General features: G+C 38.1%; 1 protein-coding gene across 1 annotated transcript in view; it reads left to right on the top strand.

The window, feature by feature from the left end:
• SPEF2 (sperm flagellar 2) overlaps positions 1-14,465 on the top strand; it is a 2,540,087-nt gene that overhangs the window by 1,481,270 nt on the left and 1,044,352 nt on the right. The gene's annotated exons all lie outside the window — the stretch shown is intronic.

The raw sequence follows: 14,465 nt of genomic DNA, 5'->3' as shown, positions 1-14,465 counted from the left end.
GAATTCACAAATATGATTCTCAGTGCATAGGGCTGGTACATGGAAAAATTACATCATATTATTATTATATTCAATTCACAAAATCTTGCCTATCACAGATCATGGTGCCAAACACCATTGAGTTACTATAGTTTGTCAAATACAGAGTACATATGAAAATGAAGGTGACCTCCTTCTGCCACAGTTAAGTGAAATTAAACCAATGGAGTACAGGCGCTTTTCAAGACAGGAGTTCATGAAGATACAAGTGTGGACCACCCATATGAAAAAGATAATTCCAGTCTCTGACTGGCATGACAAATTGATGTGTTCCTCAGCAAGACATACCTGAACAATGACAACATATCTGTCAATCAAAAAAAAGTAAATGTGTTATACTTGTAAACAAACCACAATCCTGGCTCCTTTAAATGCTTACAGACTTCACATCACAGCTACTAGCAACATACAAACAGGAACAGTACATCAGCCCCACCATTACTAGCTACCTTTTAGTCCCAGGTAGATCCTATAGAATAGCTGTGCAGAAATGCAAGCTACTTCACAGCATGATTAAAGGATCTGTGTTGACTCGCTGAAGTTTCTGCAAATGTAAAAATATTTACCAAAACTAACTTCAGCAAACATTTGTGGAAAGATTTTTTTTTGCATACGTGCAAGCTCCATCTGCACATCTGATGTGGAGGGAATCACCCCCCCCCCTTTGAACTTACATATATCAACCCCAAAGACACACAGCTGTGGATAAAGAGGCAGGCTCCACTGTTGATGAATGTAGTTTCAGTGAACATACTTTGAACATTTCACATTCTCTGGAAATACCTTGATTGACTTGACACATTCCCTGATTAATAAGGCAATAATATTTATGAATCTCTCATGTTCCTGCCTATGTAGCAGCTGTGGTACTGATCGGCAGATACTAACAACAACAAAAAAGACATTATGATATATACAGCACATGCTGTTATTATCTTGCACCCCATGAGGTGTGTGATGACCCACCACTGGGCCAGTAATCATGGAGCCTCAGTCCTCACCCCTAGCAACAGTGGAGAACGTACACTGGAAGAATAACTGGTACACACACACTATTTCCATATGCAGCTCTCTGTATCAAATGCAGTTTCCCATAAGAGCACACAGAGACCACAGTCAGTCCAGAGCTGCTTTCTCCCTCATTCTCCAGATCCCCAATAAGACTCCCCACTGGCACAGCTATAGAGTTGAGATTTCAGCTGAGTGGCAAGCCAAGACCTCCAGCACCCTTTCTGTCCAACCAGTGCTTCATATCCCTGCCCAAGTAGCTGACACACACACACACACACACACATACACACACACACACACACACACACACACACACACACACACACACACACACACACACACACACACACACACACACACACACACACACACACACACACACACACACACACACACACACACACACACACACTCTTTGAGGTTTGATTTATACACGCACACACACCTGGAAAAGACTGGCACCAGTTTATTAGCTATGACCCCTTTTGGCCAGACTATAAGGTAGTTATCACTTCCACCAGCCAACTCCTTATCAGCTACTTTAAGCCCCTTAACAAAGGATGTCTAATCTTACTGTGTAATGTTACTATCAGTACAAATGGTAGTTTGACCAAGAGCAAGGCTATTAGCAGTGGACTACACAGTGTCACCAAATAAATATACAAGTGCTCTCAGAACTTAAAGATCTTCAGACAGATCAGCCACAATGAAAGGTTTAATTATATTTAATAATAAATAATAAAAGAACAAGAAAATACTCAGTATATAATCACAGTGATATGAGAGTTCAAAATCACAGGAAATGTTTAAAACAACATTGCAGGACAGTTTTAAATAAATAAGGAAAAATATCTAAACTACGCTTTGCTATATTTCTGACTATATCCAAGAGAATTAAACTGTTTCCTTGTAACTTACTTACTATAGAGCAAGGCAGATGTGAATGGATCTTCTAATTGTTTTTGTCAGGTCCAAGACAGACTACAGAATGCTGTGTCTCTCTGAAATTTCTGAAATTAATATCTCAAATATTACTGCTGGGATTGCTTGCAGAATGGCATAATTTCTTGTCATCTGACTTCTAGTCCTTATACCCAAAACAACTGTTGATGGCAGCTGGTAGCATTTTAGCATCTACCTGTTAAAATACATAGACAAGGGCTTTTCCTCAGATCTTTGGCAGATGCTGGAAGACATAAAACAATAAAACATTTCCAAGACAATACAGAAATGTCCCTAGTATAGACATTCTGTCTCTAGCTGCCATAAAGTAATTTAATTTCATCTATTTTTCTGAAGTTTTGCTAGAATTAAGTTAACCTCCTTTGTTCCAGTTCCCACTGTTAAAATATATACCTTTAAACAGCTACAGTAGTGAATGTACATTTCTGTTCTATTCCAGTAGGACACACTGTGGATATATTTCAAGCACTTTGCAAAATCCTATTTCAACACACTTCTGTACAAACCTAGTTTGATGTAGACATGACATACAATTCGAATACATCCGTAACACAAGCATCTTATATATGAGTCATCTTGATATTCACAAATGACATATAATTATTTACAACATTCCAGATAGTGGGGCTGGCAGTATCCCTCTTTGTCACAGGGTGTGTATTACTACATGGCACACATACAGTACATATACACTTAAGGATAGGACTGCATTACACAAATTGACCTATAGCATTTATTTGGTATGTTGTAAGACACCTTGAAACCTACAAAATATCCTCCCAGACAAAGAAAGTACTTGCAGACTCTGCACAGAAATTGCCCCATCCTGTAACACAGGAAGGTAAAAAAGCACTCTGAGAAGGAATTGGAAGGATCCTCAGATATATTCCTCAATGGTCCAGCTTTGGGGCCTTACTGGACATCCATAAATATTTTTGTTTATACTAAAAGTACATTGTGTAGTCTTCTTGTTCAAGATTCCTGTTTTTGAGTTTTTGTTTGTATGCAGCATATCATCAGGGTGATTCACCTTCATGAATTGCATTAAATTGTAGACCACATAAATCTCCATTGCACAAAGTAAGTTTATGGGACTGTGCATAAAGTCTGTGTATACCTCTGCCCAAATTTTGTGTGTATTGTGTTTCACAGCCACCAAACTATAATAAATACAGCACTGTACATTGTATAAAAGCATGGTTTGGGGAAATGTGGGGTGGAATTCAAAAATATGTCTTTTTCAATACTGTTGCCTCTCTTCTAACTTGCTTCTCCATTATTTTCAGTTTTAATAACAAATAAAACTGCTGAAATGTGTATAATGCTAGAATAAAATACTGATATGGTTTTGACCTTAATTATGACACTAGTTGATCATAGCCTGTACCATTCCTAAGTTGTTCCTACTCTTAATTCTTATGCTAACTACAATGTATGTGTATACCTAATTTTACTAATAACTATGATTTTAACTTTAATGTAACCATAATGCTGTGCAGTAATGCAGACTCAAAGAAATTGTATTCCTTTAGCCCCAGTCATGAGCCTAACCTAGTCAGTGCTTATTGCCTAACCTTTTCTATAGCCATAGGTAGAATCTTTGTCTAATGCTCTAGATGCAGCTAAAACTCATATTAGTTAATGTTAAACCTAAGGTTATGGCTAAACATTTAGAATAATATTAGTAATATTAGTAGTAGTAGAAGAACTGCGGTGGTGGTGCTGCAGTAGCATTGTCGCCTCACAGTAAGACATTGTCCTGTTCAATTCTTAGCGAAAGCGTCTTCAGTGTGGAGACATGCGTGAATGGGCATACCTTCATTGAAGGTTGTGCGTTAGAGCTGGCAACTCGGCATGTAAAAAATCTACTGCCAATCATTAGCGGACCGGAGTTCCGCTGTGGCGACCCCTAACCAGGAAAAAGTCAAAAGACACAACATTAGTAGTAGTAGAAGAGACCTAAGACATGTTAAAACTTGTAAATATGAAACCTCAACTGTATTCAGCATTACTAGAGAGATATTACAGAAGCGCTCCATTTAAATCCGCAGACATCAGTATGGAGAGTGATACCTATATGCATTACTTGTATATTTCTCTGTTTCATTTGTTTTAGAGGACTATTTTGACAACAGACTTCAACCCTACATAACAAAAATATTTTTTTTCTTTTTAATTTCTCCAAATGTTTTGAGTTTCTAATACTGTGACAGGAATGGACACCATTACCGAGTCAGGTTATGATTAGCATTGAGGAATTTAGTAAAGCTTCAGTCTTTGAAGTTTGCTGAGAGTGCTCTTCTCAGCACCTACAATTTGCCAGAACTGCTTTGTTCTCCAGTTCATATGGTGATACATGTATTGGTAGCATATATAAATACATTTGAAAATTCATACATATTTATATATAAATAAAATTGAAAATTCATTTATATTAACCCTGTAGCTCACACTGCTAGTGGAACTGTCTGGGCACCTTTATTCTATATGGTTCTAGTTTCTTTTACATATCATGGTATTTTATGACTTTATAAGCGGTATTCATAGACTGGGGTTTCCCATGTTCATAGTTGTGATCCGCGAAGAGCAGTGCTACATGGTTATGCAAATATCAGACTGTCAGGATGATTGTTTTCTGAACAGGCTCCCTATCAGAAATGCACAACATAATTTACACATAACCAATAGGGGAATTGCAGCTATGCTATTAAGGGGGTTTACACATATGTGCATGAGATGGATTCATAGACATGAATTTATAATGAACTAATTTGCATACAAAGGGTGTAAATCACCCTGAAGCTATGTCAGAAAGCAGCCATTTTTTAGTCAATTACAGAGATGCAGTTGGATTTGATATGGTGCTTCAGCATACCTGTACATTTGTACTGTAGGGGGTCACTTGGGTTAACGTATTATTTTGATACTTGTGCATACCTGGGCATTTTATTGAAGGTGTTGCTTGGGTGAAATGTATTTTTCAGTGCTTGCGCATACCTGGACATTTTACTGATGGGGTTGCTAGGGTGAAATGTTCATTTCAGTGCTTGTGCATGCCTGGACACATTACTGAGAGGGTTGTTTGGGTGAAATGTTCATTTTAGTGCTTGTGCATACCTGGACACATTACTGAGGAGGTTGTTTGGGTGAAATGTTCATTTTAGTGCTTGTGCATATACCAACACACACCGAGGGTTGTTTGTTGAAGTGTTCATTTCAGTGCTTGTGCATACCTGGACACATTACTGAGGGGGTTGTTTGGGTGAAATGTTCATTTTAGTGCTTGTGCATACCTGGACACATTACCGAGGGGGTTGTTTGGGTGAAATGTTCATTTCAGTGCTTGAGCATACCTTGACACATTACTGAGGGGGTTGTTTGGGTGAAATGTTCATTTCAGTGCTTGTGCATACCTGGACACATTACTGAGGGGGTTGTTTGGGTGAAATGTTCATTTTAGTGCTTGTGCATGCCTGGACACATTACTCAAGGAGTTGCTTGGGTGAAGTGTTTGTTTTAGTTCTTGTGTATACCTGGGCATGTTACTAAAGGGGTCACTTGGGTGAAATGTTCATTTTAGTTCTTGTGAATACCTAGACAAATTACTGAAGGGATTGCTTGGGTTAAATGTTCATTTTGGTGCTTGTGCATACTAGGAAATTTTACTGAAGGGGGTTGCTGGAGGAGATATTTAATTTGTGTGTCAGGGAAGTGCTTGTTCATTTATGGTTAGACTGCTGAAATGTCCACTGGCCAAAATAATTTATTTTCTTATTTTAACACTTATAATGAAGGGGTTGCTCGACTGGGAAATAATTCATTTGTGTTTCAGGGAAGTGCGTGTGAATATTTGGTCAAACAGTTTCACGGATTGCAATTCCAATATCAAAGATGAAACACCACATTTAGTAATGGATGTGTGTACATCAGGGATGTTGGACTATGAACTGCAAAACCACCTCATTAGTATACTATGCTTTACAACACTTCTCATATGCCTCTCATTATTCCTTAGGCCTTGCGCATTAGCTTAAATGGCCTCTATGAATCATGCATTTTCTACGCTCACTGATAAGTATCAGGAATATCACTATCGCATTTGAGCAAGTGGTTATGAATACCACCTTATGTCTGTCACTATACAGTACACTATAATTTCAAAGATTAATGATACTTGTGTCTTATTTTTCTTAGTCTACTTTATCTATTTTTCTCTAAAGTATGGTGAATTTGGTGTTTGTATATTTTGGTGTTACAGTGCATTTTTTTTACAGTAAGACATTTTTGATTCATAGTGATTGGTATCAAATCATTCAAACATTCAGGTTTATCAGGAACGTTTTTTTTTTTTTTTTGCAGCCTGACACTGTTTTTTCTGCTGTTTATGTCTTAAGTATAGATTTTTTTTGTACACAAGTCAAGGAGATATAGCAGCTAGCACTGATGCAAATTAACAGCTACAGCCTAGCAATGAAAGAGAGTGAAGGGACAAATGTAGTGAAAACGTATGACCGGATGTTGAATAAACAGTGAAGCAATCATTAATCTAGGGGATAAAGCAAATATGTGTGCAGAAAATTATTTTTGCAGATTTCATATTGTGAGAAAGCCCAAGTCAGATTTCTAAAGAGACAGTGAGAGACTTCTCTTATATAACTACAGATACGAAAGCAGCAGTCACAAATAACATTAAAATGTCAACTTCTATAGGACTAAGAATGTCCCTAATAGGTTCCTATAAATAATGAAGGAAAACCTAAGTAACCTCCCACAGCCATGTTAACCAAAATGTTCGTATGTAGATATGTATGTGGTATATGGCAAAAGACTGTAGCAGAACCAGGGAGGTGCATTATACTCAAACAGTATGCTTACAGTTACAAACTGCCATGGTTCTTCAAGATGGATTACAATAAAATAAGTACCTTCTGCAGTGGTAATGATATTTCCTTTAATGGCAGTGTATGTAATGTCATGAAACATGAGAAAAAAAACATAAATTACGATGGCAAATATTGTTCAGAAAAGAGAAATGAAGGAGACAATTAAGACCTAGGGGCAGTGGTAGATAAAATATTATGAAGTCTAACCAGTTTATGTCTTGCAAAGTCAGAAGAGCATCTGATTCTAAAGGTCATGTCTAGGCTTTCTAGGAAGATCATTGTAATATGATCTAACATATTTATAAATATAGTGCTGCATTATGTAGTCATCAAACAGACCATTGAATTATCTTGAAACATACGATGATTCCGTGCCAGAAATACTCAGAGTGCTGGAAAACTTTAATTGGAAAGGCTTCAGTCTTTAGGGAACGTCATTATGTTTTTTTTAATTGTTTCCATAGAGATGACCTCTACCCACTTTACAGTGCAATGACCAATACGGTTCTATTTAAACATCTATTCCTGCAATGTACCATTTGGGCTAGATTAGGCAAACTAATACTAAACATAAATATGAGTAACAGAAAATATGACAGATACAGTGAGCAGTGCTTTCAAAGTTATGAAATGAGTTTCTCCTTAACAATCAAAAGAAGTCAGTCTTTAACATCCTTTAAAAATTATCTTGAATACATAAATAAATGCTTTATTTATGGATGTAGGAAAGATCCATGCAAAATGTAAGCAATCACTGTTCTTGAAGACCAGTGGGTTTTAACTTTCAGAATGCAACCTATGAACCTGTGAGCCTATAATTTAAATAATTTAAATCTTTATACCTCCAGGTAAAGGCACGTTTTTAGTTATTTGGCTTCTATAGGGCAGAACTAAACTAACCTCTTGACAGCTGTGCTGTATAATGTCACGTATGAAGTTCTAAGTTGTTTATAAGAGAATTTACAATATGTCAAAGGACAAATGGCTAAGTTAAGTGCTGTATATAGGATATGGCATTTGCTTTATTGACTTAAAAGCTAACGAGCCCTAACTTAAGGACTTTTCCATCATGGACAAACAGCCTTTGTGCTATTTGTATAGCCTTCTTTTAATGTGTATGTAGCTCTGCAGGTATGGAGTAGTATAAAATAATCTGTTGAATGGTGAGTTTTCACTGAGAATTTCAAGTATTAGTACAGCTAGCAGAGTTAATCAGTATTTGAAACTGAACCATGTGCTAATTTTGAGAAAATTCGCACAAGGTTCCATTTTAACTTCAGCACCACATCCTGTATTCAGAAACAGGCTTCGATCACTTGTGATCCATTTGGGTAGAGGGAACTGTGAGAAGGCATCTCTCTTTACAAGGGGAAAAGAAAATGTATGCCTGACTGCATGATACTAGAAATGCCTTGAAATGATTCAGATGAGAATCATTTTATTGAAGGGAATTCTAAACAGCATGGTGATGTTTATGTCAGTACAATCTTTGTGAGAAAAGGAATAGAGTATTGGTGACAATATCTCCACTTTGCATTAACTAGATCAGCATTGTTGACTTCTTGTTTTTAGTTGGAATCCAGGGCCTATGCACAAGTGAGTTTAAAGTTCCAAAAAGTCTACATTCCTTGTACATGCTTGTGTGTGTGTGTCTGTGTGCTGGGAAGGGAGTCTTACCTCAGGAGGCACATTGTAAATGTTTGATGGTGCAAGTTGTATTTGGAGAATGGTGGGCAGAGTTTGGAAGTGGTGATATACACTCATGTCTGTGCAAGGTACAACTAATGACAATGACATCAGAAAAAAAGACAATAACAGCTTTCCTAACATTGTATAATTTTGAACAACTTACCAGAAGCAAGATGCAACTGAAACTATCAATCATTAGCAGAACTGTTAAGGTATTGACAACTAGACAGGCATGCTAATTATTTTGTACACCTTTCATTACCTAAGCCATATCAGTATTGGGTAGTGTTGCTCCGTATCTGTATTTTTCAACTTAATATGTTAGCACATTTTTTTTAAAGTTTACAAGTTTTAAACAAAAAAGAGAAAAAAGTAAAATGTTACTAATGGAAACCACAGTATGATGAAAACTAAACAGTAACCGGGATTCAAAGATATATGGGTTGGCCAATTCACACAATGACAAGAATATGTGATTCAGAGACAGGCATGGCCACAATGAGAAAGAATTCATAATCAGCCCATTACATAGTCTCTGAATCGAACACTAGCACTGTCAGATCCAACTATGCTATTTTACTAGTAGTCTATGCATCACATTAGCAAAGGTACCCCATGCGCACACGCGCGCGCACACACACACACACACACACACACACACACACACACACACACACACACACACACACACACACACACACACACACACACACACACACACACACACACACTGTCAGACATCCCCCCCACACACCCACACCCACATCTATTCAGTGACAAACCTTCCACACTCAAACACACTCGCTGAAACACTTAGCCATACACTCGCATGCAGTCAAAAAAGAAAAAGCACACACACACACACACACACACACACACACACACACACACACACACACACACACACGTATCAAGACTTTAGATTCCACCGAGATAGACACACACTCATACATGCTTGCACTTGCACAAATTCATGCAGCCTCATTCTAGCCCCTGCAGATATGCACACACATGCCCATGTACTCACACAAATTAACACTTCCTCACAAATCTTTGCAGAACTTATCTGTACTGGAGGTACTACTATATGAATGAGTGAGGGACTACTGTGTTTTAATGGTGTTAACTTTTTTCTAGATAAAATTTTACTCAGAGGAGTGATTTTCTGAATCATTTGGCTAAACAAAAATCAAGAGCCCGGACATTTCCAGGGGAGCACACATGGCTAGCATGTGGCTTTGCCAGTGAGTCCTCTGTGTTGAAGCCCCCACAAGGGGTCAACCTCAGCAGTAAGGCAGTCTCAATTTGGAAAGGTTTACTTTGATGCAGAAACCTTCTGATTTAAGGTTACCCTATCATGCTAAGCCTCTCTGAATCCCAGGAAGGATTCCCAGACTTAAATATGGTATATCACAGGAGACTGGAATGATAATATAGACAAGTGAAGGTGCCATAATCCCTCCATATAGAAATAGATGCATATGATAAGAAAAACAAAGTAAAGACAGTAACCTGTACACACATGAGCCCAAAGTATTTGCTTGAGCTGCATGTTTTGTCAAAATGGGAACCAGTAATTTGTTTAAATAATTCCTGTTTCATCGTAGCAGTGGTTTTGTGTGAGATCATCAAACAGTGGGATAAAGGTGGTTGCTACTCTTCCCCACTATTGTGCAATCTAAGAGTTGGTATATTTAAGTAGGAATGGAGTTGGGGGATTCAGGGGGCCTTGCCTCCCTGCAAAAAGCACTTTTGTTGTATTTTGCTTGTTCTTGAATAAAAACTCCATTGATGTAAGTTGGTCAAATGACTGCTTGTTGACAGAGTGAGTTTTCACTTATCAAATAGGTGGCACACACACCCAATTAAACACTGTTGTAAGGGATCTAGGCACTCTTGCTGATAATTCCTTATCATTTGATTATCATGTTTCCATAGTAGTTCAACAAGCCTTCTATATGGCTCATATAATTTGCAGAAGCATCTCCTCTAGGTCCAAAGAAGTCTTAATTCCCCTTTACTCATATTTCATTAGAACTATTGTTGAACATAATGCCCTTTTGGCATATATTCCTCTAAACATATCATTCAACTTGAAAGACTTCAGCAATTCATAACTAAAAAAAATGAATAGCCTCAAACTTTTTGTTATCAGGGCAGCCAGGCAACTCTCTCTCTCTCTCTCTCTCTCTTTCTCACTATACTCAGGCTCTTATTGACTTCTCCATGCAGATCTGTGTCTCGCCTTATGAACTGTAAAAGATCTAACCCTCTTTGACCTCCTATACTTTTGCAGAAGAAATGAAGAAATGTTTACTCACATACTTGGTTAAAGTAACTAAACCTTCATCATAAGGTAAATAAGACATATTGGCATGATAGAATTATATCCCAGTATATATCTCCCACTTCTAGAACAAACTTCCACTGTGTGTCAAGCAGAGCTGCACCCTTGCCATCTTCAAAGCAAGCATAGATAGTTGGATGGGCATCCTCAAGTTCTCCCCTTTTGAATATATATATATATATATATATATATATATATATATATATATATATATATATATATATTTTTTTTTTTTTTGGCTAGGCTTGTAATGGTGTGCAAACTGATTGTCTAGTACTTACCTATGAACGTATGCTGTGCTGGCCAGCTGACTTTATTCAGCCACAGACTGGGCACAAAGGCAACATTAACCTTTGGAAGTTAGTTACAAAGATCTTCAAATGTCCAGTAGTTTCACAATTAAGGAATTTAGAAAGCTAGTAATACATGTATTAGAAGAAGCAATATGACAGCATAAAAGAAAATAAATTTTAAGCTAAAAGTTGAAATAGGTTGATATGTGTAAGCAAAAGAAAATAAAGTTAGATGCATCCTGAAAAGTACTTATTACACTCAGTGACATAAAATTGAAAATATTTTTATATGTATGCTTACAATATTTACATTTCATTTAGTTAGTTATGGGGAGGTGGCATTCATAGGTTCACAGAATCATAGGATCATAGGTTCACAGGTGATTACTAGGCTAATGACCACAGTGGACCTTTTTAATCCTAGTCTTGCTTCCCAAATGTATTTGGCGGGTTGATTATCTAGGGTTGTCTTATGGGGTATATGTAGACTTTGGCATGATGGTCAAGCATTTACAAGCTGCCTCTATGTATTAGAAACATAGGTGCCAGACCAGGGGTAAACTTCTGATTCCCAATCCTTTGGTCAAAATTATGCTTAAATTGGGTTAGGGCAGAGATCTCCTTGACATGGATGGGAAGTCTGCTCCACAAAATGGGTAGTTTCTGAGACACATACCTGTCCCTCCAGCATGTCCTATTTATGTTGCAGGCGAGGTTCAGGTTCCTCGATTGGATAATTTTACTGCTGTTTGTTTTGCAGATATGCAATAGGTCCATCAGAGTGGTATTAGAGGATGATTTGCAGGCCAGGCATAGATCACCTGTCAACAACCTGTAGGATACCAAGTACAGGGACAGAGCTTTTAGGCTGTCAGTGTAAGACTTGTTGTTTATGCCCTCTATTCTTTTTGTGAGGAATCTCTGTGTATGCTCCTGTTACTGCATATGTCTGGTCAGGTACATAACAAAGGGCGTTCTGCTCAATGATTGGTCTGACAAGGGCTGAGTACAGAGGAACAATGGCATCCCTGGACCTAGATGCTATACCCTTACTTATAAGTTGTGCAGCATAGAATGATTTTCTTACCAGTGTAGACACATGATGGTCAAAAGCCAGGTTGCTGTCTACATGCATTCCTGGATCCCTGACTAGTGGGTCTAATCATACGGGTGTATTGTCAATGTGGTAGTTTCCAGGGGTAGCCATCTTCCCAAAGATACTATTATGCCTTTTTTGATAATAAGTTTTAGATCATGGCTCTGGCAACAGTTATTTGTCTGCGACTGCATCCAGTTTGCAATCATCAATTTGGCCAGCCAGAGGTCCCTGATATTGGCCTTGACTGAGGGGAATAGATGCAAAAAAGGAGTGGCCCCAGCACTGAGCCTTGATGGACTCTGCTAGTGAGTGGCCCCTTTGTAGAAGTGGACTCCCCAGTCCTAACTTCTTGGGTCCTATCTGTGAATCAGCTGGCTATCCAGTGGGTGGCATATGGGTTTTTATCTTATTTCCTGATTTTGTCAACAATACCTAAGTAGGGTATTATGTTGAATGCTTTGGCCAGGTCAAGGCAGACAGTATGCTCTTTTTCCCTCTTCCATTGCTTTGGTGACCTTCTCAAAAAAGTCCACCAGATTCAGTAGGCATGACCTGCCCTTGACAAAACCAAACTGGGCTAGATCCAGTGACTAAAAAATTCCTATGTCATTGTTTTGTTATTTCCATGATAATCCTTTCCATGGCCATGCATACAAGACTAGGCAGACATATGGGTCTGTAGTTATCCAGGTCTTTAGCTGGCCTGCTCTTGTGCAGAGGGATGACAGTTGCAGTTCTCCAATCACTTGGCACAAAGACTGTCTGGAGGCTGCAGTTAATATAAGAGGGATGTTCCACAACAGATCTGCTCCGAGATATACCTGTCCCTCCAAACCATTCTGCTGAAGTTGCAGAAGAGATTTAGAGGTTCTTCCAATTCTAACAATAGCCAGAGATACCAGGCTATCTTCTTTGTTTTTTTGTTAATGACAGAGTGGTCTTGAGAACAAATTCTTCCCTTCTGCCATAGGTGACATCCAAAGCAAATCTAAATAAGTCATTTGACTTGCCAGTCTTTTTTTCCAGATTTTTAAACAAAGGAGAATATATGCTGTTCATGCTAGATGTTTATAAACAACGCAGATTCTATTTATTCCAGACCAAGGATATCAGAAAGTCAGATCAGCTATTTCTGTCCTTTTCCGAATCAAAATTAGGTAAAGCCATATCAAAAGTCACATTTTTTAAATGGCTGTCAGAATGCATTTGCTTTCTTTCTAATAAACCGGGTTTGCCTTCACAGACAAAACCAAATAATCTGATGTTGTCTCTTTCATTCTTCCTCACCACTGGGTTTAGGATGCAACCCTCTGATCTGAATTGGATGCTCTTCTCGTAGACTTTGGATCCAAGCCTTTAACTCTTTCCTTTACCCATGATCCCCAACAACTTCCTGCAAGCCCTCAGATCTCATTTACCGCATTCAAGACCAGACGAATGATCTAGCCTAGCGATATCCTTTTCTGCTTATTGCTATTTTTCTTAGAACTTAGTGCTCCTCCCTTGTTAGTGGTTAGTGTTGTATTTAGTGTAGTTTTAGATAATAGTTTAAGTAGTTTAGATAGTTTAAGTAGTTTAAATAGTTTATTCTTGATATTTTTAGTATGCATAGTTTTCTATTTATATGGGATAGGTAGTAGTTGACATTTGTAAAAAGGAAGATATTTAAAATAATTGAAGTTATATTTTTCTTGGTGTGAATTTTCTGCTGTTTAGTATTTGTGGTTTTCACTGGCATCAGGGACTTTGTGTGTGTGAGCATGTGTGTGTGTGTGTGTGTGTGTGTGTGTGTGTGTGTGTGTGTGTGTGTGTGTGTGTGTGTGTGTGTGTGTGTGTATGTGTGTGTGTGTATGTTTTGATCTCCCTAACAACCTTGCCTTACTTTTTTTTTCTTGATAATAAGGCATGGCAGAAGCAACTGACAAGCCTACTGGATTCAGGAAATGCACTTCTTGTGGGCATAAGAACCCCAAATCAGATGCCCACAAGAAGTGTGTTTATTGCTTAATGCCACACATATTGAATAGGACTGTCAGATTTCTTCCACCTTTAATCCAAGAGCCTTCTCAGATAAGAGAAATAAATTGATTTTGAGAGGCCTGCTTCCTGCAGGGAATCAACCACCCCCCCCCCCTTACCAA

The sequence above is a fragment of the Protopterus annectens genome, chromosome 1.part0 (genome assembly GCF_019279795.1).
Source record: "Protopterus annectens isolate FY-2018-M chromosome 1.part0, PAN1.0, whole genome shotgun sequence".
Lineage (NCBI taxonomy): Eukaryota > Metazoa > Chordata > Ceratodontiformes > Protopteridae > Protopterus > Protopterus annectens.
The sequence above is the reverse complement of the archived record's forward strand: the minus strand, read 5'-3'. Positions and strand labels throughout refer to the sequence as shown.